Source organism: Pipistrellus kuhlii, unplaced genomic scaffold (assembly GCF_014108245.1).
Source record: "Pipistrellus kuhlii isolate mPipKuh1 unplaced genomic scaffold, mPipKuh1.p scaffold_m20_p_1, whole genome shotgun sequence".
Taxonomy (NCBI): domain Eukaryota; kingdom Metazoa; phylum Chordata; class Mammalia; order Chiroptera; family Vespertilionidae; genus Pipistrellus; species Pipistrellus kuhlii.
This window is the reverse complement of record NW_023425404.1, coordinates 75,187,719-75,214,606: the sequence shown is the minus strand read 5'-3', so window position 1 is coordinate 75,214,606 and position 26,888 is coordinate 75,187,719. Positions and strand designations below refer to the sequence as shown.

General features: G+C 42.4%; 1 protein-coding gene across 7 annotated transcripts in view; it reads right to left on the bottom strand.

The window, feature by feature from the left end:
- MIPOL1 (mirror-image polydactyly 1) overlaps positions 1 to 14,942 on the bottom strand; it is a 320,705-nt gene extending 305,763 nt beyond the window's left edge. For 2 of the 7 annotated variants that reach the window (XM_045585525.1, XM_045585523.1), the window contains exons 1-2: positions 14,730 to 14,942; positions 4,057 to 4,123 (exon numbers count right to left, since the gene is read on the bottom strand). The gene's annotated coding sequence lies outside the window, so the exon portion shown is untranslated. Of the gene's footprint in view, positions 1 to 4,056; positions 4,124 to 12,498; positions 12,603 to 14,729 lie in introns of all 7 variants that reach the window. The other 5 variants (XM_045585509.1, XM_045585526.1, XM_045585517.1 and 2 more) reach the window with 4 other exon arrangements.
- Positions 14,943 to 26,888: the final 11,946 nt, after the last annotated feature.

The following is a 26,888-nucleotide window of genomic DNA, read 5'->3' as shown; positions in this document are numbered from 1 at the left end:
ATTACATGATCTCAGATCATAATTTATAAGACATACTTCCTAAGATCAAAGCATTATTTAAAATAAATTAATACATAAATTAAATACACACCATAGGGGAGGGAAAACTTTTTCTCAATCCTCTTAAAATCCCTGGCTGGACCTGAATATTAAACTGACAAGAAAGATTAAAAGGAGAAAAGCATAAACATTTATTTAATATAAGTTTTATGTGACAAAGGAGTCTTCACAAGGAAATAATGACCCAAGAAATGGTTAAGCCTGAGCCTTTTTATACTATGTCTGATGAAAAGTGGAAAGTCCTGGAAAACATAATAGGATAAAGGATATAGGAGCCAAGAGTAGTAAACTGGGGGAAACATAGCAAGGCCTGTTTCTTTGAGTTCCTCTGCAGGCGTCCTCAAACTTTTTAAAGTGGGGGCCAGATCACGGTCCCTCAGAGAGCTAGAGGCCTGGACTATATGAACTACTAATTCCTACTGTAACACCTCGGCTGCGCTCACTGCCCAAAAAACCTGGCGGGCCGGATCAGACTCCTCTGCGGGCCGCATGTGGCCCGCGGGCCGTAGTTTGAAGACGCCTGCTCTAGGGATTCTTATCCCTCTGGGTACACGGAAGGCAACTCTCACATGAGGGTCATATATGAAAAGCTTCAGGGAGAAGAGGGAGGCTACAGAGGCGTCCTTGCACTTGCCATTTCTCAAATTTCTTCAACCTAAAATGTTCTATCATATCACCTTGTGTACATGTCCTGAATGCTATCAACACAAAATGAAAAAAAATACTACAAATTACACTCTCTTCATTATGTATTATACTATATAATAAAAGTCTAATATGCTAAGTGTCTGATCAACCAGTCTGCTGTTCAACCAATCAAAGTGTAATATGCTAATGATATGCTAAGGATACTCAACTGCTCGCTATGATGTGCACTGACCACCAGGGGGAAGATGCTCTGACTGGTAGGTTAGCTTGCTGCTGGGGTCCAGCCAATTGGCACTGAGCAAAAATGGGCTGGACATGCCTTGGAGCCCTCCTGTGGCCCCTCCCCTGCTGGCCAACCTCCTGTATCGCTCCCTGGCCCTGATCATGCACTGGTGGAACACCTCAGCCTGCCCTGTGCCCTCTCACAATCTGGGACCCCTCAGGGGATATCAGAAAGTTAGTTTTGGCTTGATTCCGCAGGCCAGGCTTAGGGACCGCACTGGTGCACAAATTCGTACACTGGGCCTTAGCTTATATAATAAGAGCCTAAGCAAACTTTACATCAGAATGATTGGAACAACTGGTTTCCAAGATGCGCACTGACCATCAGGGGGCAGACACTCAATGCAGGAGCTGCTCCCTAGTGATCAGTGCACTCCCACAGGAGGAGCGCCACTCAGCCAAAAGCCAGGCTCATGGCTGGCAAGTGCAGCTGCCACAGTGGAAGTCTCTCCTGACTCCACAGCAGCAGGCACAGCAGATCAGGATGATTGTGAGTGGTGCTCAGCCCCGATTTGGGCTCCTCCCTGGCCGCTTGCCATTTGGCACACTGCTACATCCCCCGAGGGGTCCCGAACTGTGAGAGGATGCAGGCTAGACTGAGCAACCCTCCCTCCCAGTGTACAAATTTCGTGCACTGGGCCCCTAGTTTAGTATACTAGAGCACAGTGAAAAAAAGCATACACAAGTACTAATCAAAAGAAAATAGTTATATTAATATCAAACAAAATAAAACAATAAGTATTACCAAGACTAAAGAAGTACTACATTAAAGAGTTTTTTTCTCTAATAAGACATAAGCAATACAAATATATAAGTACTTAACAAGTCTCAAAATCATCAATCATATGATGAAAAATCATCAGAAAAATCCCTAATTATTGCTGGAAACTTCACTATCTCTCTCAGCGATCAGGAGAATAAGCATCCAGGAAAATCAGCAAAGATATAGAAGATTCAATATATCAATCAATTTGACCTGACATTTATAGAAAATCTAACATGGCAGAATACACAATTTTTTCAAGTGCACATGGCACATTTACCAGAGATGACTCTATTCAGGTCCATAAAACAAATCTCAACATATTTATAAAGACTGAAATTTTACAGATTATGTTCTCTTACTGTAACAGAAACAAACCAGAAATTAGTAACAGAAAGGTATCTAGAAAATCCTCAAATGCTTCTCAATAACCTATGGTTCAGCCAGGGCAGGTGTGGCTCTGTTGGCTGGGCGTCATCCTGTGTACCAAAAGGTTGCTGGTTGGATTCCTAGACAGGGCACATGCCTGGGTTTCAGGTTCAATCCCTGGCATGCAAGAGGCAGCTGATTATTGTCTCACTCTCACATCGATGTTTCTTTCTCCCTCTCCCTCTAAAATAATAATTTTTAAAAATCTCTTTAAAAAAGAAAAGTATTATTCTTTAACATAACTGCAACACTCTTCTACCAGATGAGAATGCTGGTCAAGAAGTCGGGTGCTGGTATATTCATCTAATTATTTTAGTTAGGTAGCCTATTTTCTTTACTTTCTGGAAACATCAGATTTTTTTCCTTCATTCTTGGTGTTAATTTTACAAAAATGTACAGAAATGTACTTTCTGTTTTGTATTATATTGTTTTCTTTATTTTTATTTTATTTTATTTTATTTTTTAATATATTTTATTGATTTTTTTTTACAAAGAGGAAGGGAGAGAGATAGTGTTAGAAATATCGATGAGAGTCATCAATCAACTGCCTCTTGCACGCCCCCTACTGGGGATGTGCCCGCAACCAAGGTACATGCCTTTGACCGGAATCGAACCTGGGACCTTTCAGTCCGCAGACCAACGCTCTATCCACTGAGCCAAACCGGTTTGGGCTGTTGTTTTTTTAATACTGAGCACTCTGAATCAGAAACAGAATGCTATGCATCTGGTGTTTAATGATTTTTTTTTTTTTTTTGGTTGGGGTTATAGAACTTGGGATAATGTTTTGCTGTCACCTTTTTATTTATTACTAGAGGCCTGATGCATGAAATTCATGCAAGAGTAGGCCTTCCTTCCACCGGCTTTTGGCTCCCGCTTCCCTCTGGCACCTGGGACCCAGGCTTCCCTCCAGCTGCAGGCAGGCACCCGAGACCTGGGCTTCCCTCCAGCTGCAGGCAGGCACATGCAACCTGCGTTTCCCTCGCAGCCCCAGCTTCGTCCAGAAGGACGTCTGGTCTAATTAGCATATTATACTTTTATTATTATAATATAGTGGCCCAGTTCACGAAATCCATGCAGAGGGGGGTATCTCTCTCAGCTGGCCTGCATCCTCTCCATTCTGAGACCCCTGTGGGATTGGGCCTAAGCTGGCAGTCAGACAACCCCCTCGCAATCTGGGACTGCTGGCTCCTAACCACTCACCTGACTGCCTGCTTGATCACCCCTAACCAGTCTGCCTGCTGGCCTGATTGCCCCCAACTGCATCCCCCTGCCGGCTTGCTCACCTCAAACTGGTTCTCTCTGCCAGCCTACTCACCCTCAACTGCCCCCTGCCAGTCTGATCACCCCCAACTCCCTCCCCTCCTGGCCTAATCACCCTTAACTGCCTCTGCCTCGGCCCTGCCACCATGGCTTTGTCCAGAAGGACTTCTGGAAGGTCTCATGGCCTAATTAGCATATTACCCTTTTATTAATATTGATAGAATATGACATACTGCCATAACTATAACATATGTACCAGTATTACTCTATGAGAATACATACTTCATGCAATAGGAAGGCATATAATATATTACATTGTATATATTGTAAGTAGTAGAAAATACTGTATTCATAGCAATTATACACCCTGTGACTTCACTTCCTGATTTGAGAATGGTTTCGCGGTTCTTTGAACGTTTCCTGGCCCCTAATGTATTTTTTGTGTGTGTGTGTCATTCAGTGTGACTTTATTTACTGTTTATTGCACATGATTTGAGGTCTTTAATTTCTAACCACCAAAGATTCAAAGGACTATATTTTCTATTAAGTTTAACACTAACATCAGTGAATTCATGTATCCATGTGTTTTTATTATAAATGTCTGAATTACTCACATTGTCACAGATCCTCTCCTCATAAGAGTGTTCCATGCTCAGGCTGGCAGCAAGCCAGGAAGCCACTCTGTAAGCAAACAGATACTCTGCATAAGAAGAAAAGTCATAGCACAACATTTATTCCCCAACCTGAGTCACATGAAAATGTTATATATATTGACTTCTTAATTCATATAGTATCAGGAACTCAACCGCTTGGTTGGAGATGGGTTGACCTGGTTTCAGGTGGATTATTCCTGAAATAATTAAGGAAAGGGGGGCTCAATCTTTTCTTGGTTGCTTGCTCCTCTCCAGCACCTTCATCTTTCTTCTCGTCCTCAGCTTCTGAGGCATCTTCTCTTCACCTTCACCTCCTTCTTCCTCCTTTGCATCCTCAAATTTTTCCTTAGCACCTTCTTCCTCTTCCTCAGCCACTTCCTTCTCCTCCTCTTCTTCAGCTTCTCCTTCAGAAGGGGGTTGGTTCATCCTTAGCTTCCTTGGCTTTTGCAGCCTCAATGGTCTCCTCTACCTTGACCTGCTCCTCCTGGATGTTGCTGGTGTATTAAGAAGGGAAGGAGTGAGCGGACATCAAGTAGGAGCTAATCTGTAAACCACCATAGGCAGATCAACCAAAGATCTGGGAACTCTGGGTGTAGCCACTGGCTCTGCTTCCCATGCTAGTGAAACTGAGCTGGGTCTCCTCACCTTTGAAGAGTTTCCTGAAAGCTGCAATGTCAATGTCCAAAGCCACATTGAGGAGGTCCTGGTATTCTTTTTAATATCATGCCATTTCACTCTGTAGTTCTCAACTCATTTTCTAATTTGTTGATGTGTCCTGCATAGCACCTACGTTCTGCTTATCCTCCAGCTCTCACAGCTGCTCTTCCAGAGCTTAGTTCATGCCCCAGCATGCTTTGATCTCCAGGGTCTTGGCCTTGAGCAGGCAGTGGCTTTCAGACACCTCGTCCTTGGTGGTGCGCACCCCATAGGTGTTCTTCGCAGCATGGTGAGTAGCTCTTAAACCATTCTTCTTCATTCTGAATGTCCTTGGCAGCCAGTTTCTCCTACTGGGCACCGATGTCCTTGAGTGCTGCAGAGGTCGGACTTGGAGAACATGTCCATCTCCATGGAGATATGAGCATCCTGGATCTGCACTTGCAACTCAGAGATCTCCTCTTCATGCTCCTTCTAAAGAAAGGCGATTTAGTCCATCAGGCTGTTGGTGTGCTTTTCAAGCTCAGCGCCAGCAAGAGCCGCCTCGTCTGCACCTTTGAGCACCTCTATCAGCCAGCCCTTGGCATCATCATGGCTCAGCACCTCTTCCTGGTAGCATGTCTGCATGTTGCTTCCAGTCCCTTCCAAGCCCTGGTGCCTGCTAACTGCCCAATGCCCTCTCCACGCCAGGGACTTGGCGAAGTGGGCTGGGGCACAGGCATCACATTTTCATTAAAATGTTCAACCCCGGCCTGATTCATCTGAGTCCACAGGCGGCCCGGGGCAGACAGTGATCCCAGAGACCCTGGCCAACCCTGCCTACCTGGGTCCCCGATGGCAGCCTTGACCCAGAGGGCAGCATCAAGCACTGCCTGTCATGCCAGCCCAGTCCCTGATGGCAGCCTGGACCAAGTGGGTGGCGTCAGGCGCTGCCCACCAGTGTCCCCAATGGTGGCTTGGAGCCTGCAGGTGGCAACAGGTGCTGTCTGTCCAGCTTACGCCATTACTAATGGTAGGCTGGACCCCGCAGGTGGTGTGAGGCACTGCCCGCCAGGACTGCCCTGTCTGAGATGGTGACCTGGACCCTGCAGGTGGCGACAGGCACTGCCATCCATACCTGCCCCACCCTGATGAATGCCTAGATCCTACGGATAATGTCAGGTGCTACTCCCCACCCTCACCCCTGCTTGCCTGGTTACCGATGGTGGCCTTGACCCAGCTAATGGTGTCAGGCACTGCCCACCTGGCCTACCCGGTCCCCCATTGTGGACTGGACACTGCAGAAGCATCAGACACAGCCTGCCCCTCCTGCATATGCAAATTCACCCTCCATCTTTGTTGGCTTAATTTGCATGTCACTCCTGATTGGCTGTGGGCATAGCGAAGGTATGGTCAATTAGCATTTTTCTCCTTTATTAGTGTAGATATTGCTTGAAAGAGTTCATAATGAACATATATTTTTTAAATAACTATGCCATCTATATATATATATATATATATATATATATATATATATATATATATACACACACATATATAAAGAGCCAGGGTCCATAACATCCAAAACAGCCAAAGGGATAACTGAACACCAGGCTGCACATGCAGCAGGCTCGGCTGGGCAGGGACTAGTGAGTGGGCTGAACTGCTGTACTCTAGGAGAGAGAGGCGGGGCTGATCAGCAGCTGCCATGGCTGCAGGAGAGGCCCGGAGAGAGAAGCAGAGTCTGATCTGCAGCCTCCATAGCAACTGCTGATCAGCCCTTGCCTCTCTCACCCTCCAAGAGATCAGCAGTTCAGCCCACTTGCCAGCAGCCTGGGGCAGTTGCTGATCAGCCCCGCCTCTCAGATCGGTCCGGAGACGCTGACTGGCATAGAAACCAATCAAATAGAACCAAATCTAGGTGAACTGCAAGGAGCCAATGGCTACCTAGGAGGTGGAGCTTTTGATGCTAACTGGCCTAGAAACTGACCAAAGAAAACTAAATCTGGGTTAACTGGGAGGAGCCAATGTCTGCTTAGAAGGCAGAGCTTTTGACACTGACTGGCATAGAAACCAACCAATCAGAACCTACTCTGGGTGAACTGCAAAGGCAGAACGTAAGGTAGAGGGGTTTTAAGGGCAACAGCTGTTTGGTATAAGGTGTAACAAAGCACTTCAATTTTTTAAATACTGGTTTGGCAGTATAGTGCATATGGCTGGCTGTCAGTCCAGATATAAGGATTATGTATTTTTGTCTGCCAAAGCAACTCCTCCTGCTGAAAAAGGTTCCCACTCCCTCATTTAAGCAATCATATCCTATATAATCTATCTATACTAATATCTAAAAGGGTAATATGCTAATTAGAACCAGGTCAACCATCCATCTTCCGAACGTCTGACTTCCTTCCAGACAAAGCCATGGTGGTGGGGGCTGAGGCAGAGGCAGTTGGGGGCAAGATCAGGCCAGCAGGGTGTTAGGGACAATCAGGCTGGCAGAGGAGGGTAGTTGGAGTAGAGGGCAGTTTGGGGCAATCAGGCCAGCAGGGGAGGGCAGTTAGGAGTGATCAGGCAGGGAGGCAGAGAGGTTAGGGGTGATTAGGCAGGCAGGCAGAAGGGTTAGGGGTAATCAGGCAGGCAGGCAGGCAGGTGAGCAGTTAGGCACGAATTAAGAGGCTTAATGCGGTCCCAGACTGCAAGAGGGATGTCCAACTGCCTGTGGAATCAGGCCTAAACCGGCATTTGGACATCCCCCAGGGGGTCCCTGATTGGAGAAGGTGCAGGCTGGGATTAGGAAACATCTCCCCGTGCACGAATTTTGTGCACTGAGCCACTAGTAAAAAATAAAAAGAATGACCCACAATTTTAACTAAAGAAATAAACATACAAACTTTGATTTTATCCTTCTAATTCTAGAAACCTATGTTCTAGCAATGGGTACAAACACATACATACAAAAATATAAACTATGGTGCTGTTTATACTACAAATTATAAATAGCACAAACATCTACCAATTAGAGCCTGGTTAAACATACTATAGTATATAAATACTCTAGTATATAATAAAAATGCAAATTGACCAAAGAGTGGAATGATCGGTCACTATGACACGCACTGACCAGCAGGGAGCAGACATTCAATGCAGGAGCTGCCCCCTAGTGGTCAGTACATTCCCGCAGGGGAGTGCGGCTGAGTGAGAAGCCAGGCTCACAGCTGGCAAGCACAGTGGTGGTAGGAACTCTCCTGCCCCCGCAGCAGTGCTAAGGATGTCCGAATGATGGCTTAGGCCTGCTCCCCTAACCCGCCATTAGGACATCTCCCGAGGGCTCCTGGACCGCGAGAAGGCACAGGCTGGGCTGAGGGACTTCCCCCTCCCCCGAGTGCATGTATTTTGTGCACCAGGCCTCTAGTGATTAAATAAAAAGTTATAAACTAATAAAACATAATCGTTATTATATTAAGAAAATAAATACATAAAAAAACTATATGTTTAGATACATCTATATGATGTATCTACATGAAAGAAAATGCAAAAAGGTCTGAAAAGATACATTCCAGGATGCAAAAATCTCTACAATAACCACTAAAAGAATGGTAATGTATAATGTCCAAAGAAACAGAGGGTAAAAATAGAATAATGCAAAATAGAAATGAATTTAATGATCCAAATACTAGATGTTACAATTGTAAAACAAAGATGTCCTGCTGATTTTTAAAAATCCAATTCTATGCACACATTAACCAAAAGAAGGATGACAAAGCTTTATCAAAATCAGAAAGCGGTCACAGCTTGGAGAACACTCAGGAAAAACATGACAACTAAACACAACATGAAACCTGGACCGGGGTCCCAAAACAGAAAAAGAACACTAATGGAAAAACTAGCGATATCTGGATAAAGCGTATAATTTAGTGAATAGTATTATAAAATATTAACTTCTTGGTTTTGATCATTGTACTATGATTATGCATTAACACCAGAACTAGGGTGAAGGGTTTACAGAAACTTTTTGTACTATTTTTGCAGCATTTTGGTAAGTCTAAAATTATTTCAACATGAAAAGTTCATTTAAAAAATCAGACTGAACTTTAAAACAAAAAGCATTACTAGAGATAAAAAAATAAAAATAAAAAATAAATAAAAAAAATAAAAAGATACTTATTGATGGGGGAAAATGTTTCAATTCTTTGGAAGGCAGACCAATTATAAAGCTAACTGCTTCTGCCGAAACCGGTTTGGCTCAGTGGTAGAGCGTCGGCTTGCGGACTGAAAGGTCCCCGGTTCGATTCTGGCCAAGGGCATGTACCTTGGTTGCGGGCACATCCCCGATGGGGATTGTGCAAGAGGCAGCTGTTTGATGTTTCTCTCTCATCAACATTTCTAGCTCTCTATCTCTCTCCCTTCCTCTCTGTAAAAAATCAATAAAATATATTTTTTTAAAAAAAAAAGCTGCCAATACTGTTTGGCTCAATGGATAGAGCATCGGCTTGGGAACTGAAGGGTCCCGGGTTCGATTCCAGTCAAGGATATGTACCTTGGTTGCGGGCATATCCCCAGTAGGAGGTGTGCAAGAGGCAGCTGATCGATGACTCTCTCTCATCGATGTTTCTAACTCTCTATCTCTCTCCCTTCCTCTCTGTACAAAATCAATAAAATATATTTTTTAAAAAAAAGGATTTAAAAAAAAAAAGCTAACTGCTTCTAATAATATGACCTCATAATTAATTAATTAATTAATTAACATAACTACAGAGGGGGAACAGAATTCACAATTATACAGAGAAATTTAACACACAGTAAATTGTCAATAATTGTCAATCAATTACCCACACATAAATCTGTAAGGGAAGAGATTTTCATAAAGGGCCAACCCTCAAGACAGGGAGTCTCTAACCAGGTAAACTCAAAACAGGCTTCATTGAAGTGAGCAAGCAATAGAGCCAGCAAAAAAGGAAGTTGCAGGCTTTTGTAATCTAATCTCTTAAGTGACATTGACGGTGTTTGCCACATTCTTTTAGAAGTCAGCTTCTAGATCCAGTCTACCTTCAGGGGAAATGATTAAGTAAGAATGTGAATACCAGGATTATTCGAAGGCTGCCTATCACAAGTAGTATAATGGAAAAAGCAACTGGGATATAAGTTAGGAGAACCAGATTTTAGGAAAGATGTGACTAAATACAACATCTCAAGGAATCAGGGTTTTTACTGGGGGGGGGGGGGGCACTGAGGGTAGCCAGGAAGACCTCCAAGATCATTTAAATTCTAAGTTCTAAATTTTGTGCTTCCTTATTGAGTCTTTAGAAAAGGATTATTATTAGAGACAGTTGGTCAAAATGCCTTATTTTACAAAAAAAAAAAAAAAAAGCCAGTTCCAGGAAAGGTTAACACAGAGAGATAGAAAGCCAACTTATTCTGCTCTTATGCCTAGTGCCCATTCACTATAATCCACTGCTTTTTCAATGAATGCCCTAAAACAGCACTATCCTCTTCTTAAGTCTTAAAATCCATTAAACTAAAAAGGAAGAGAAGATAATACAGTACTAACAAGAGCAATAAGAATTGACTGGTGTTCGCTATAGCTATCTCTGTAGGCGGCACATGAAAAAGAGCTATTCTCTGCCCATCCCAGTCACAGGGATCGGATATCCATACTAATAAAAGGGTAATACGCTAATTAGACTGGGAGACCTTCCAGGACACCTTCTGGAAGTTCTTCTGGACAAGGCCATGGTCGTGGGCCAAGGTAGAGGCTGTTAGAGGCCAAGAGGGGAGGGCAGTTGTGAGTGATCAGGCCAGGATGGGACGGCAGTTGTGAGTGATCAGGTTGGTGAGAGGTGGGGCCGTTGGGGGTAAGCAGACCAGCAGGGGGGCCAGTAGGGGAGAGCAGGATGTCAGCGAGGGTCAGTTGGAGGTGATCAGGACAACAGGCGGGGGCAGTTTGGAGTGAGCAGGCCAGCAGGGAGGGGCAGTTGGGGGCGAGCAGGCCAGTGGGGAGAGAAGATGGAAGCAGGCAGGCCAACAGGGGGAGGGGAAATTGGGGGCAAGAAGGCCATCAAAGGCAAGCAGGCCAACAGGCAGAGTGGTTAGGGGCAATCAGGCAGGCAGGTGAGCAATTAGGAGCCAGCAGTCCCGGATTGCGAGAGGGATGTCCAATTGCCAGTTTAGGCCAGATCCCTGTAAACTGGCAATAGGACATCCTTCAAGGGGTCCCAGATTGGAGAGGGTGCAGGCCGGGCTGAGGAACACCCCCTCCCTCACCCCATGCATGAATTCCGTGCACTGGACCTCTAGTTTTAGTAATAACATTATTTGCTGGAATTAAAGCATAAAAGAAACAAATAATAGATAATAGTGGAGAAAGACTTTAAACAAAGTAAAGCTATATGAAGTATCTAAAAATAGAAACTGCAACCAGGAAAGGCAAATTTTGCTTCCCATTGTGATGTAGGCAATGTTTAGGGTAGGTACCCTAAGAAGTTAATGACAGCAACTGGACCAACAGATATATCTTTATTCATACAGACTCAACTATCAGGGTCTAGTACCTCTCAACTTTTATACTACATAAATAGCCTCTTTGTTCCTGTATGCTGTCAGGAGCCAAGAGGGCAGGGAAAATTCACTAGTTAGAAAATCCCCTCTTCAGCACATACCCTTTACCAGCAATAGTAATTTGTGTTTGTTTTGCTTTGTAGTGTGTGTTCTTTTTTAATATATTATATTTCTTTATTGATTTCAGAAAGGAAGGAAGAGGGAGAGAAAGATAAAAACATAAATGATGAGAGAGACTCATTGATCAGCCACCTCCTAAATGCCCCCTACTGGGGATCGAGCCCACAACCCGAACATGTGCCCTTGGCCAGAATTGAACCTGAGACCCTTCAGTCCACAGGCCAACATTCCATCCAAATTGGCTAGGGCCATAATAATTTGTAATAACTCCAACCCTGGTTCAAGAAGTGCAGTAAAAACATTGCATATAAGTACAATTGTTTTGTGTGGCAATTATAAAGCAGAGGTATTTACCAAGTATACTAGTCAAATTATGTGTGTATACATATATGTATATGAATATATACATGCATAATTGTGTCCAGAATTTCTGTTTAAGAAAGGATTAAGGATAGCAGTGGGTTGTTGATGATAGAAGCTTAGTGGTTTATCTTAAATCTGTGTTTGTATAATAATCAAGTAAGACTGAAAAAATTCAATTATCCATGTAAAAGAAAAATTACATTATGGAGATTACCTGCAAGCTTCTCATTAGTTTTAGTATTTATCTAAATAGTCACCTAAATTCATTTCTCTAAGCCACCTTAAAAAAAAAGAAGTGTTAGCTTAAAATGTTAACATAAGCTGAGATAGAATTCAAAGAAAGTGATACTTTTGAAAGTTTTTTGATACTTTTGGTACAGAGTGAAAGGCAGGAAGCCCAAAGTAAGAGAAGATGACCTCGACAGCCCAATGGGGCACTTGGGGAGGAGAGACCTTCCTCCTGGGCAGCGGTGCCACGGCTGAGTTTCAGGGCCCAATCTGCTGGCTGTTATTTCCCATATTATAAATACACATACTCAAGCGGTAGATATACTTTTCAATCAAGCCATCCCAAGATGGAACAGTTCAAAAGACAATATCCATCTCGAAGTATTTTAATAGTACTTTATGCTTTTTAAAACTTTTTATCCAGAACTGTCTGGCTAGTTACCCTTTCCCTAGCCTTTTATGCAATATCAAAGAAGGCTATGACTCCTTTCTTTTCTCACTTCTTACCTCTCTTTTGTTCCTCAGTCTTCAAGGGATGGGAGAAAGGAAAGGAGCAATAAAAACAATTTAAACAAGTCTCAAATCGGTCTCTAATTAGTCTTGAGGTAAAACTGGAAAAAAGCAAAGAAAGGATGTTCAGGGATTTAAAATTTAACCCTAAAATAACACTGCACACATTACTTAATACTATTTATGTATTTATGCTTTTCCAATATAATCTATCTCAGTTAATGATTTCACCACCACCGATGAAAAGATTAAAGAATCATTTCTGAACATTTTTCCACATAGCAAGGGTTAGAAAACTATGAAACAAGAAAGAAGGTAGGGAGAGAGGCAGGCAAGTAAACAGGCAGGGAAAAAAGGAAGGAAAGCCTAAAATACAGGCAGCCCTAGAGTCACCAAGTACTGCTTTAACTGAAACTCTACAAAACAAAGACTGCCTGTGTTTACTATCTGGCTCTTCACTTAAAATGTGGTGACCTCTTCAATAAAGGATATCCAAATGGCTAATAAACATATGAAGAGGTGTTCAATATTATTAGTCATTAGGGAAATCAGGGAAAACCCCAATGTGATATCACTATACCTACAAAATGGCTAAAATAAATACGATAATACTAAGTGTTGTAAGCTTTTGGAGAAGCCAGAATTCTCAAACATTGCTAAAAAGTACTATTACTTAACACAATTAATTTGAAAAACTTTTTGGTTGCTATACCAAAAATACATACCTGCATATCTCCAAAATTCATTATATGTTAATGTCTACTTACGTTCACCAAAATACTTATAAAAATGCCCATAGCAGTCCTATTGGTAATAACCAAAAACTCGGTAGAATACCATACACTGCAGTGTTTCCCAAAGTGTGGTATGCGTACCCCCAGGGGTACGGGAAGAGTTTGGTGGGGGTACGCATTGAGTTTGCTGGGGATATGCACTCCACCGTGCTTAGCTGCGCCTAATTCTACGTTCTCATGAGTACGAGGGGTACTCAGCGTTACGAAAATTATAGAAGGGGTACACATATGTCAAAAGTTTGGGAAACAAATACAGAATAAGAAAATACAGAATAAGAAAAAACAAACTACCGCTACATAACTGTATAAATCTCACAAATACAATAAAAAATAAAAAAGTGAGACACAAAGGACTATTTACTGTATGATTCCATTTACATAAAGTAAAGAATAAACTCAGAGATGTTAAAAGGTAATGGTTATCATTGGAAAGGGACACAAAGTGGGCCTTCCAGGAAGTAAGTAATGCTTTTTCTTAATCCGGGTACTGGGTGTACTTTGTGAAAATTCAGCAAGCTGTACCCTTATGATTCATGCACTTTTCTGGAGGTCTGTTGCTTTAAAAATTAACACACAAAAAATGTATAAGCTCTGTTTTTGAAGGACACTTGTGTATACCTCCTATTCACTTTTCTGACTTGCCATCAACTCTCACCAATGCGATATCTTTAATTCCTGTTACCTAATGTAGAAGTTAGCTTTGTTTTCATTAATGTTCTTGGAATACTGTTGCCCAGAATTCCCAAATGAAAAGGTAGCTCAGTTTCACACTAGATCCCAAGGAGAAACTTTGACAAGCCAAGTTCAAATGAGCTTTTTGAAAAATCGGTTCTTGTGGAGTTTTTCTTTCTACTTTCCCGCCTACTAATGCTGTTGTCTTGTGTTTATCCAGTTCCTTCCACCCATGAAGCTTAAAGTACTTCACAAATTCTGCTGCGTTATGTCATCGTCCAGTTAGAGAAATTGGGGCCAAGAAACATTGCGATTCAAAAAATATGCAAACAATACATTTCTAAGGCATGACTCTGTGTGCCTACAGAAGCACCGCATTCTTTGCTGAAAGTTACAAGTGTTACTAGCAATGAAACACACAACGATTAAGTGACTTTCAAGGGCACAGGGTCTATCAGGACTAACTCGCTGCCACTTAGGGGAAACACAGGAAAACCCGCACCTCGGAAAAAATGCAAACTCTCCTAATGGGAAATAAGTGAAGATGCCTCGATCACACCCAGAAAGACGACCTGTGGACTCCACGAGCCTGACCTTCCAGGGAGCCCCGTCACTCCGGCCGCTCGGGGCCAGCATTCCCGGGTGCAGGTCCCACACCGCCTCCGCGGAGACGGCGGCGGGATTGGCGGGGCGTCCACGCCCACCCTTCCTCCCGGGCTCTCCCCCTCCCCTCATCCCCTTCCTCCCCGCGAACCCGTTTACCTGAGCGGAGACCGAGCGCGCCCCGACCCGACGCGGGGCGCTCGCCCTGAGTCTCTGGGGCCGGACACCCAGCGCCCGCCAGCCAATCGCGCTCACCGGCCGGGCTCCCCGCGAGACGGGGTGCGCGCGCCCGCAGACCGCGGGGCGGGGCGGGGCGGGGCGGGGCGCGGCGGGGGCGCTGGCGCCAGGCGCGGGGCCCTCGGGGACCGAGCCGACGGCGCTCCCCTGGGGCAGACGGCGCGCACCGGGCATGCGCGCGCCGCCGCCGGGCCGCGGGGCGGGGTCTCCCAGGAAGAAGAGGGAGGGAGCGGGCGGGTCCTCAGAGGAGTTTGGGACCGAAGGAGGCGGTCCTAGGAGTCTTCCTGAGCCGCTCCCCCCGGGGCTGCGATTGTCCGGCCCAGACGGCCGGCGCGAGCTGCGAAAGCAGAATATCGCACGGACGTTCTGCGCAAAACCCCGTGGGTCCGAGGAGGAGACCGCGCGGCTAACGGCGCGCCCCGTGGCCTCCTGGGGAGCGTGGCCTGGTCTCCCCGGGAGCTGGTGCCATCGGGGCCCTGTTTTGTTTGTGTGGGGGTCGAGGTGAGGGGGTGAATGCAATTGCGGTGGATGCCCAGGATAAGAGAGAGGGGCGTGTTGCGAATTGTAAGTTGGAAGGAAGGGGCCAAAGGGAGGTCCAGTTGGGTGAGCGAAAGCGGTCTAAATGTTTCGACCAAAAGTTAGTGTAACTTTTTTTAAAAAAAAAATATACTTTTTTACAGAGAGGAAGGGATAGAAACATCTATCAGCTGCCTCCTGTACACCTCCTGCTGGGGATGTGCTCACAACCAAGATACCGGTACATGCCCTTGACCTGAACCGAGCCTGGGACTTCTCAATCTACAGGCCAACACTCTAACCACTGAGCAAAACCAGTCAGGGCAGTGTAACCTTTTTGATTTACGTACTAGAAAGAGCTCTGGATGCTAATGTTCATTATGTGGATTCCTTAAGACAAAATGTTTAACCTTCCAGAATTAAACGAACAAACAAAAAAAGACGACTTCAATTTGTGTACCTCCTTGTTGAAACAAGGAATGGCTGGCAAAATTAATTAGCTGTTAGTAATTCGAATATGGTTCTCTTGTTCTCCAGATTAGTATTGTTTTTTGTAAATGTCATGTTAATGCCTCTGGCACCAAATATTTTATTTTGTTTATTTAGGCATCAAGTGTTTATTGATCACATACAAAGTGCCAGGTTCTGGGTGTTGAGTAATAAGCAATAATAATTTCTACAGATAATGCGCATAATGTGAAGTGTAGGCAGTTTCCCAAATTAGTGGTTAAAGTTAATGAAAGAAACCTAACCTTTAGTATGTGTAAAAACGGGAATGAATAAATAAGGCATGAAAAAGTTGTATGTAAATTAGTTGGAACGTAATAGGTTATAAAATTCACAGACTGTTATATTGTAATGAATGGATATTGTTCTGAAGAGATTTGATACAGAGTTAACTCTGAAATGCGTTTTTTCTTTAATTTAGTCAAGGTTTGAATCAGGTATTTATAGATACAAAGTACCATAAAAATATATAAAACCAAAAGAGGACTGGGATAATTTGTCAGAGTAGATGGGAAAGGCACTCCAACCTGGAACAATAACTTATGAAAAGCTTTATTTAGGATCAACTCAAATTATGTGTTAAGAAAGGAAAAAAAGAGCCAAGGCCGGTTTGGCTCAATGGATAGAGCGTCGGCTTGGGGACTGAAGGGTCCCGGGTTCGATTCCAGTCAAGGGCATGTACCTTGGTTGCGGGCATATCCCCAGTAGGGGGTGTGCAAGAGGCAGCTGATCGATGACTCTCTCTCATCGATGTTTCTAACTCTATCTCTCTCCCTTCCTCTCTGTACAAAATCAATAAAATATATTTTTTAAAAAAAGAAGAAAAAAGAAAAGAAAAAAAAGGAGGGAAAGTTGCTTTTCCTAGCTAAGGAATAACAAGAAATAGTGGGAATAGTGACCACAACATTAAGAAAATTCAAGTGAATGTATAGATTAAATTTAGAGACAGTGATTATATTATTTTTCTTTGGGGAAAGGTGCATTATTAATCCTAGTATTTTAAAGCTTATTATCTGGGTAAAGAGAAAACCCATGTGTTTCTTGCCTTTCAGTTGCCTGTTTTTTCCTTCTGCCTTTTTTATTCAATGAGTTCAAACACTAGGCCTTTTCTCCCTAATCCTTCCTTCATCTACCTGAGGTAACTCTTTATTGCTCTTTTTCTGAACTTTTCACAAAAAAAGGCTCATTTTCCCCCAACTCTTTCACCACCTCCTTCACTCATAATATATATTTCATATTCTCCATCCTGCTAACAGTTGCCAGTCTATAAGAAATGAAAGAGCCCAATTGGAGCTTTCTGCTTCTCAAACTAATCATCAAAGATGCCCACGCCTTCAATCCTCCTACATGTAGGGCTTTTGCAGAAATATGGAAAAAGATGAGGGGGAAAAGAAAATTAACCCCTCTTTCATTACAGGGAACAAGTGAAAATCAGATGGTAAATACTCTAAAGTCCATAAATATCACCAGCCTCTGAAAATGTGCCAAGCACTTCAGTCACTTCTGAATATAAAAAATATTTTATAAAAATGCCCATAAGTAGCTACAAATCCCTTGTATATTAATCAGGGTTGTCTACAGAAACAGAAACAACAACACATATACACACACTTACATAAATACACATATTTTATTGTAAGGGGTATAATTTTAATTTGCAATTCCCTGATGACTTGATGTTGAGCATTTTTTCATGTTTATTTGCCATCAGAGTGAGTATGCAAATTAACCCAACCAAGATGGCTGTGGCCACAGAGAGTAAGAGAGAGGCTTGGGTTTCCCAGGCAACGGAAGAAGCCAAGCTTCTGCAGCCATGGCCAACCAAGGCCTCCACTCCAGGATACAAAGTTTCAATTACAGAAGGTAAATAAATCCAAACAGAAATGGTGGCAGCCACAGAGCGAGCAGGGGGCATGGCTCCACTCCAGGCTATAAAGTTTCAATTATAGAAGGTAAATAAATTCCAGATACCAGGGCCTCCACTTGGGTCGCTGGGGAGCAGGCATGGCCAGCCTGCAAACCACCACAGGCCCCTTGCTCAGGCCACCCCATGCCCCAAGAGAACCCCCACCATGATCCGGGACAACCTTCAGAGCAAACCAGCTGGTCTCCACCCATGCATCAGGCCTCTATCCTAAATAATAAAAGATAATATGCAGATTGACCATCACTCTAACACACAAGATGGCTTCCTCCATATGGTTAAAGATCCTGCCCCCATATGGACACAACATGGTCACCACAAGATGGTCAGAGGGGAGGGCAGTTGGGAGGCACCAGGCCTGCAAGGGAGGGCAGTTGAGAGGGAGTAGGTCTGCAAGGGAAGGCAGTGGAGAGAGATGGGGGGAGCAGGCTAGCAGGGGAGGCAGTTGGGGGTCATAAGGCAGGCAGGGGGGGGGGTCACTTGGGGATGAGCAGGCAGGGGGCAGTTGGGGGCAAGCAGGCCAGCAGGCAGAGTGGTTAGGGGCAATCAGGCAGGCAGGCAGGCAAATGAGCAGTTAGGAGCCAGCAGTCCCGGATTGCAAGAGGGATGTCTGACTGCAGGTTTAGGCCCAATCCCTGTAAACTGGCAGCAGGACATCCTTTGAGGGGTCCCAGATTGGAGAGGGTGCAGTCTGAGGAGAGGAACACCCCCAACCTTGTGCATGAATTTCATGCACCAGGCCACTAGTAAATTTATAGTAGTCTTAAAGGTGGATAGCATTAATCTTCTGACTTAGTTTTTCTCCTCCAATATTGTATTGTATATTCTGGGTATTTTGCCTCTCCATAAAATCTTTAGGATCATTTTATCAGTAGCCACAAAGAAACTTTGGCTGGAAGTTTTGATGGGAATTGCATTGAATGTACAGATAAAGTTAATCAGTAGATAGATAATAAAGGTATATAAGATGTGAACAACACTATCAACCTATTTACCCAATTTATATTTATGGAACACCATCTTTTAACAGCATAATAAGCATTTAGGTCTGAAATATTTACCAAGACAAATATTTACCTAGAGCACAAAACAAACTCACTTAAAAGGATTCAAATCAGGAAGGACATCAGCATAATGGTGGAATAGTTACCTCCAGACCGTCTCCATAAAAGGGTGCAGATTTAACAATAAATGGACCATTTAAGTTTATGAGAAATCAATAGATCCCAGTCAAATAGTTCCTGCACCCAAAAGAACTGTGAAACCAACTGCATCAAAACCCAGTAGAAAAATTCATAGCACTCACCTGTAAGTGTCTTACTGCCCAGCCTGATGTGATTTTGCAAGAAACCATCAACTCCCAATTTCTCCCTCTGGAGAGAAAGGAGGGAAATGTGTGTCCAGTATTCTGATTTCTCTGTGAGTTGGCTGAGGAATTGGTTACTATCTTACCTGAATTTAAGCACTGCCAGGAATGAGTGGCCAGTTTGGGAGCTGATGAGAAGTAAGATAATTAATATGCACCAGAGTCCACAGTGTCATAGACAGGAGCTAGGTGTAGGTCCAGTTCCACAATTAACTACACAATCACCAAGGTCTCAGTATTGAGACAGATGCCATGGGAAATCCTGACTATAAAGTGGAAAACCCCTTGAGTTATTAGATTACATACACAAGCCCAAAGAGGTCATATACCCTGAATAAAACTTAAGAGGTTTCCAGAATCTCTAGAAAGAATGATTATAGAGAAAGTCCTCTCTCTATAAAACTAGGCCAGAAAAACTGGGAGAGGAAGATAATTTTTCAAATTCTAACACAAAATAAGACATTCAAAGAAATAAGGAAACATGGCCCATTGAAAAGAACAAAATCTTTTGATATCAAGTTAAAGAAACAGATTTATGGATTACCAAAGAGTTCAAAATAACCATTATATGGATCCTTAATGAATTAAAAGAGAGCATAAATAGATAGACAACTAATGAAAACAAATGAGAACATTAGCAAAGCTAGAGACACTATAGAGTATGCTCAAACAGGAACTCTGAAAGTAAAGAACACAATAATGGAATTAACAAAATTTACTAGAGGAATTCAACATCAGACTTGAACAGACAGAACAAAGAATTATCAAACTCGAAGATAATTTGAAATTACCAAGGCAGAGAAGCAAAAATAAAAAAAAAGAAGAAAAATTAAGAGAGGTTAAAAGACTTATGGGACACCACCATGTGGAACAATATATGCATTATAGGAATCCTAGAAGAGGAAGATAAAGAGAGACAAAGAGCCTACTTGAAGAATTAATGGCCTACCTCAAACTCACCAAATTTTAGGAGAGAAATGGACAATTCCAGAGACTCAGACACTCTTTTCTAGAATAAATGTAAAGACAGACCTATAATGAGAGACATAATAACCAAACCATCAAAAGTCACAGACAAATAGAAGAATCTTGAAGGAGAAAGGCATGTACAAAGGAGCTTCTATGAGATAACCAGCAGATTTCTCAGCTGAAACCTTGCGGCTACGAGGAACTGAAATGATATATTAAGAATGCTGAAGTAGCCGAAACCAGTTTGGCTCAATGGATAGAGCATCAGACTGCAGACTGAAAGGTCCCAGGTTCGATTCCGGTCAAGGGCATGTACCTTGGTTGCAGGCACATCCCCAGAAGGGGATGTGCAAGAGGCAGCTGATCGATGATTCGCTCTCATCGATGTTTCTAACTCTCTATCCCTCTCTCTTCCTCTTTGTTAAAAAATCAATAAAATATATTTTTAAAAAATGCTGAAGTAAAACATCCCTGTTTATAAAAATATTATATTTTGCAAAACTTTCCTTCAGTCATGAAGAAGAAATTAAGATTTTCTCAGAGAAATAAAAGCTGAAGTAGTTCATCACTACTAGACCTACACTATAAGAAATGCTGATGGGAACCTTTCAAGTTGAAATAATATGATGATAAGCAGCACCTCAAAACCATGTGAAAATATAAACCTCCCTGGTAAAGGTAAGTATAAAGACAAATACAGAATCCTTAGTATTGTAATGTAATAGCATAAATGACTTTTAAACAAAACATAAAAATAATGGATATGCAAAGAAGTAATGTCTGTCATCAATAGCATAAAGGGTAGATCAGAGATGTAAAGAAGTAGAGTTTTTATATGTAATTGAATTTAAGTTATCAGGTTAAAATAGGTTATTATAATTCTAAGATAGTTTATATCATTGCAATGATAACCACAAGGAAAAAATATGTAGACTATGTACAATGGGAAATGAAAAAGGAATCAAAACTTTTCTCATGCAAAACACACACACATACACACACACACACACACACACAAATGACAACAAAGGAAAAGATGGGGGGGAAAGTTACATGAGAATCAAAGACATTAATAAAATGGCAATAGTAATTCCTTCCTATCCGTGATTACTTTAAATGGAAATGTATTAAATGCCCCATTTAAAATACATCAATTGGCTGAATGAAAAAAAAAAGATCTAACTACAAGAGACTTAATTTAGATCTAAGGAAACATAGGCTAAAAGTGAAAGGATGAAAAAAGATATTTCATGCAAACAAGAACCTAAAGAGACCAGGAGTGCCCATGTCTGTGTCAGAAACTGTCACAAAGAATAAAGAAAAGCATTATCTCTATATATGAAGAGCTAGGGTCATAACATCCACAACGACCAGAGCTTGACCTAATGCCAGTCTGAGTGTGCATCAGGTAAGCAGGCTGAACTGCTGATCTCTTGGAAAGAGATGGGGCTGATCAGCAGTGGCAATGGCTGCTTGCAAGGCCCGGAGAGAGAAACAGGGTGATCAGACCCTGGTTCTCTCTCCAGGCCTCACCAGCAGCCAGGCCTCTTTCTCTCTCCCAGAGGTCAGCAGTTCAGCCCACTCACCAGCAGCCTGGGGCAGCTGCTGATCAGCCCTGCCTCTATGATCAGGCCTGAAAATAGGCCCAGAGACACTGACTGGCATAGAAACTGACCAATCAAAACCAAATCTGAGTGAAGTGTGAGGAGCCAATGGCTGCCTAAAAGTCTGAGCTTATGACACTGACTGGCATGGAAACTGAACAATCAGAACCTACTCTGGGTGTACTGCAAAAGCAGAATCTAAGATGGGGGCTGAGAAGGCGTTTTAAGGGCAACAGTTGTTTGGTGTAAGGTGTAAGAACGTGGTTCAATTTTTTAATGACTGATTTGGCAGTATAGTGCATATGACTGGCTGTCAGTCCAGATATAGGAATTATGTATTTTTATCTGCCAAGAGCATCTCCTTCTGCTGAAAAAGGCTTTTCCCACATTTAAGCAATTCTATCCTATATAATCTATCTATTCTAATAAAAGGGTAATATGCTAAATGTCCAACTTCCTTCTGAACAAAGACATGGTGATGGGGGCTGAGGCAGAGGCAGGTAGGGGCAATCAGGCCGGCAGGGGAGGGCAGTTGGGGGCAATCAAGCTGGCAGGGGGGCAGTTAGGTGTCAATCCTGCTTGCAGGGGAGTGGTTAAGCATCAATCATCCTGGCAGGGGAGCAGTTAGGGGGCTATCAGACTGGTAGGCAGGTGAGTTGTTAGGAGCCAGCAGTCCCAGATTGGAGAGGGTGCAGGCTGGGCTGAGGGACACCTCCCCCTACCCCCAGTGCACAAATTTTGTGCACCAGGTTTCTAGCGCACTAATAATGAACAATCTGAAAAGGAAATTGAGAAAACAGTCTCTGGTCCAGTTGGTGTGATTCAGTAGTTTAGTATCAACCCATGAAGCAAGAGGTCAGGGTTTGATTACCAGTCAGGGCATATGTCCAGGATGTGGGCTCAATCCCCAATAGGGGGTGTGATGATTCTCGCTATTTCTATCTTTCTCTCCCTCTCCTTTTCTCTCTAAAATCAATAAAAATACACATATATATATTTCATCTCACTATAGCATCAAAAAGGATAAAATACTTAGCAATAAACTTAACTGAGGGAAGTAAAAGACTTGTACAATGTAAAATGTACAACATTGCACAACATGCTAAAATAAATCAAAGATACAAATAAATGGAACAACATCTGTGCTTGTGAATTGGAAGACAATACTGTTTGAATGTTCATATTACCCAAAGCCATCTACAGATTTAACTCAATCCCTATCAAAACCTCAATGGCATGTGTTGGAGAAATAGAAGAAAAAAGAAATCCTAAAATGCACTTGGAAACACAAATGATCCCAAAGAAACAATCCTGAGAAAGAAGAACAATTAAGGCCTCATACTTCCTGATTTTAAAACATACTACGGACAACAGTGAACAAGCAGTATTTTAAGTGTCTCTTCATGTAGACTTCCTTCTGTGGATATCTGCCTCTGTGTCCAAATTTCCTCCTTTTAAAAGGATACAATTGTATTGGGTTAAGGTCACCCTAATTCCCTTGTTTTGATTTTATTACTCTGAAAAGACTCTATTCCCCAATAAAGTCATACTCTAAGGTTCTTGGGGTTAGGACTTGAACACATTTTTGGGGGGGAACACAGTTCAACCTATAACAATATCTTAAGGAACAACATATCAAAGTTGTAGGATGCAGCAAAAACAGTGTTAAAAGAAAATGTATAGCTATGGATTAATATATGAAACTAGAGGCCCAGTGCGTGAAATTCATGTACTTGGGGGCGGGTCCCTCAGGCCAGCCTGCACCCTTGCGCAGTCCAGGAGCTCTTGGCAGTCGGACACCATTAGCATTGCCATGGAGGCAGGAGAGGTTCCACTGCACTCGCTAGCATGAGCCCAGCTTCTGGCTGAGCAGTGCTCTCCCTGAGGAGTGCACTGACCACTAAGGTGCAGCTCCTGCATTGAGTGTCTGCCCCCTGGTGGTCAATGTGTGTCGTAGCAACCAGTCATTCTGCTGTTGGGTCAATTTGCATATTAGCCTTTCATTATATAGGATATTCATAATAGGCACATTTATTGAGACAGAGGTCATCTTAGTGGTTGCCACGGGTAAATGAAGGGTGATTGCTTAAAGGGTATGAGGTATTTTTTGGGGGTGACTGTGATTCGTTCACTGAATTAATACTTATTATGTGCCTTCTATGTTCCAGGCAGTATTTCAGTTACTTTTGCATGGACTTTGTATTCAAAAGGAGAAAAAGACCAAGAATAAACAAGACAAAATATGTCTAAGTGTTGAAAATTGTAATGAAGATAAGTAAATCAGGCTAGATAAAGAGTGAAAAGATTGAGGAGAAGCATAATTTTCAGATAGATAGAACCTACCTGTTAAAGTAAAATTTGTGCAGATGCCTAAAGGAAGTGAGGAAACAAGGCATGGAAATGTCTAGGGAAACAACATTCCTGGAATGCAAAGATAGGAACCGTGCTTGGGAGTGTTCAAAGGGATGCCAGGAAAATGTGTGACAAAATCAGGGTGAAATGAGTGTTAGGAAGTGAGTCTGGAGAGATAGCCAGAAGCCAAGTTATATAGGATCTTTTGGGCTATGGCTAGGACTTTGGATTCCATTCTAAGGATGACAGGAACTCCCACGTAGAACAGGTGAGAAATATACGAAATATGCTTTAAAACACATGTGTCAAACACAAGGCCCGCGGGCCAAATCCGTCCCGCCAGGCCTTGCAATGTGGCCCGCACCACGCTGTCATCACTGCACTCCGCTGCGTTTCCATCACAATGACAGTTTATGACTGTTCAGTAAACCATTCGGCCCGCGATTTAGGCTGGATTTTAGATTTTGGCCCCTTCTCTGATTGAGTTCGACACCCCTACTAAAAGGATCACTCTGGGTACTATAACCATAATATTCCATCCAATTTATGGGAAATGTCCCAGGCATCAATGCCTTCATTACCAGTTTTAAAATCAGAAAATGTCTGACTTTCCCACTCAACTCTTCTCCTAAGTAACTTGGCAATTTAGGTGAGGGTCTGATCTCATCATATCTCAGTCTCTTCACCTAATATATAAGGAACTAATTAAAGTCTCTTCCAGGTCTATCTTTTTATGACTCTAGAAAGTTAAAGTAGACTTCATTATTACATTAGCTCTTTTACTTAACCAGTAATTCTTAACTAAAGACATTTTGCCCCTTAGAGCACATTTGGCAGTATCTGGAAACATTTTTGATTGTTAAAACTGGGGAGTGAGTTACTATTGGCAGCCAATGGGTAGAGGCTAGCAATACCGCTAAATATCCTGCATTGCACAGGACAGCCCCTCACTACACAGGATTACCTATTCCAAAATATCAATGTTGGTTTTATTGAGAAAACCTGACTTAATAAAGAGAAAATTCACACGATTTACACTTATGGCACTTAAGTTAGTATTTTTATATATATAAAGTTCCTGATCTGCTTATCACTTCATTGTTTTATCAAAATCAAGAATGACACAAGCTTTTTGCTCTGAAAAATTTTGCATCTTGATTCTTTTCTATATGGTTAAAAAGCTGAAATTAAAATTAGATCATAATAATAATAGCAGCTACCCTGTTTCCCCGAAAATAAGACAGTGTCTTATATTTATTTTTGCTCCCAAAGATGTGCTAGGTCTTATTTTCAGGGGATGTATTATTTTTCCATGAAGAAGAATACGGTACACATTTATTGTTAAATGAAAATAAAGGAAATTTATTACCTGCATACTGTACGGCAGTACGGTAGTTGTCAACACAAACCAGACAAATTATGAATCCTACAGTATCAAGAATTTACTCATTTATTCAATTCCAATCATGTCATCATCTTCTGGAACATCATCATAACAATCCAATTCCTGTATTTCCTGGTGAATTTCTTGTGACTCCATTTCTTTCAGAACCAGTGGACCAAATCTCTCATGTTTAACCTAGGGGGGCCTTATTTTCGGGGGATGCCTTATATTTCACTCAGAAGGAAACCTGTAAGTAGGTCTTATTTTTGGAGGATGTCTTATTTTCTGGGAAACACGGTAGTTATACAGAAAGGGGCCTCTTAAATTATACATACTTGGGTTCAAATAATACATCACATACTCAATGTGACTTTAGGCAAGTTACTTAACCCCTGTGCCAGATTTACTTTATCTGTAAGATGAAGACAAGAATGTCTATGTCACAGGGATATTGTGACTAAGGTAATAGATTACAAAGGGCATAGCCCAGTGCATGACATAAGGTAAGCATTAAATGAAAGTTGTGATTACTACAATTTGCTTGGTAGGCTAAATGTGGCCTGGAGGTTGCAGGTTGCTCTTTGCTTTTCTAGAATCTCTCTGATTTTCTCCTCTCTTAATCTCTTTTAATTTGTACTTCTAATCTATGAACCATGATATTAGATATCCACTCTTCCAACCTTTTAAGAATTGTGTTTAAAATTAGTCCTGAGCAAAGGCCTGGGAAGCTCCTGGGAGGACAGTGCATGGATTTCTGCATGTGGAGTGCTCAGAGGCCTTAACTCCTAGATTCCCGGCTGTGTCCCAATAACAGGATTCTGTCATACCTGAGTTGGCAAAAGTAGATTTACAGTTGTGAGTACTCAAAAGAATTTATTCTTGTATTATTACATTTTCCATATAACTGTAAACCTACCTTTGCTCATCCTATATAAATGACCTCCAATGTTGTTTCTATCATATCATAATGAAATATTGAAAAAAGTGTTATAGGCTCCTCTCTCCAACACCAGAGAGCTAGTGGGAGAGGGCTGTTCCCAACCTCGATCCTTATCTTCTCATATAAATGAATTTATATAAGAGACCTTGACTACCTTGGGAATAGCCAATTTATTAGAGCAGTTAAGGCATGCACCTTTATTGAAAGGACAAAGCAAAGCAAGCAGGTCTATTTCATCCGGCTTGGAGCACAGATGGGCTTTTCCAGCTAATCAGGAAAAGCAAATGTCTAGAGCAAATTCGGGTAGTAATATAGCCTCCTCCTGTCTAGAAGTATAGGTTTCAAAAGATTGTTTTGCTGAGTATCTTGGTACAGATTGAGTCTCAAGGTTTTCTTCTTATAGTCTCCCCAGAATCCTGGCGACTTTATCTTGCTGAGCCAGAGACTGCTGGCCTCTCTGTTTAGGAAGTAAAAATGCCCTTTTTGCCCCCGCCCCCTCCCTTTCTGCATTCTCTCATT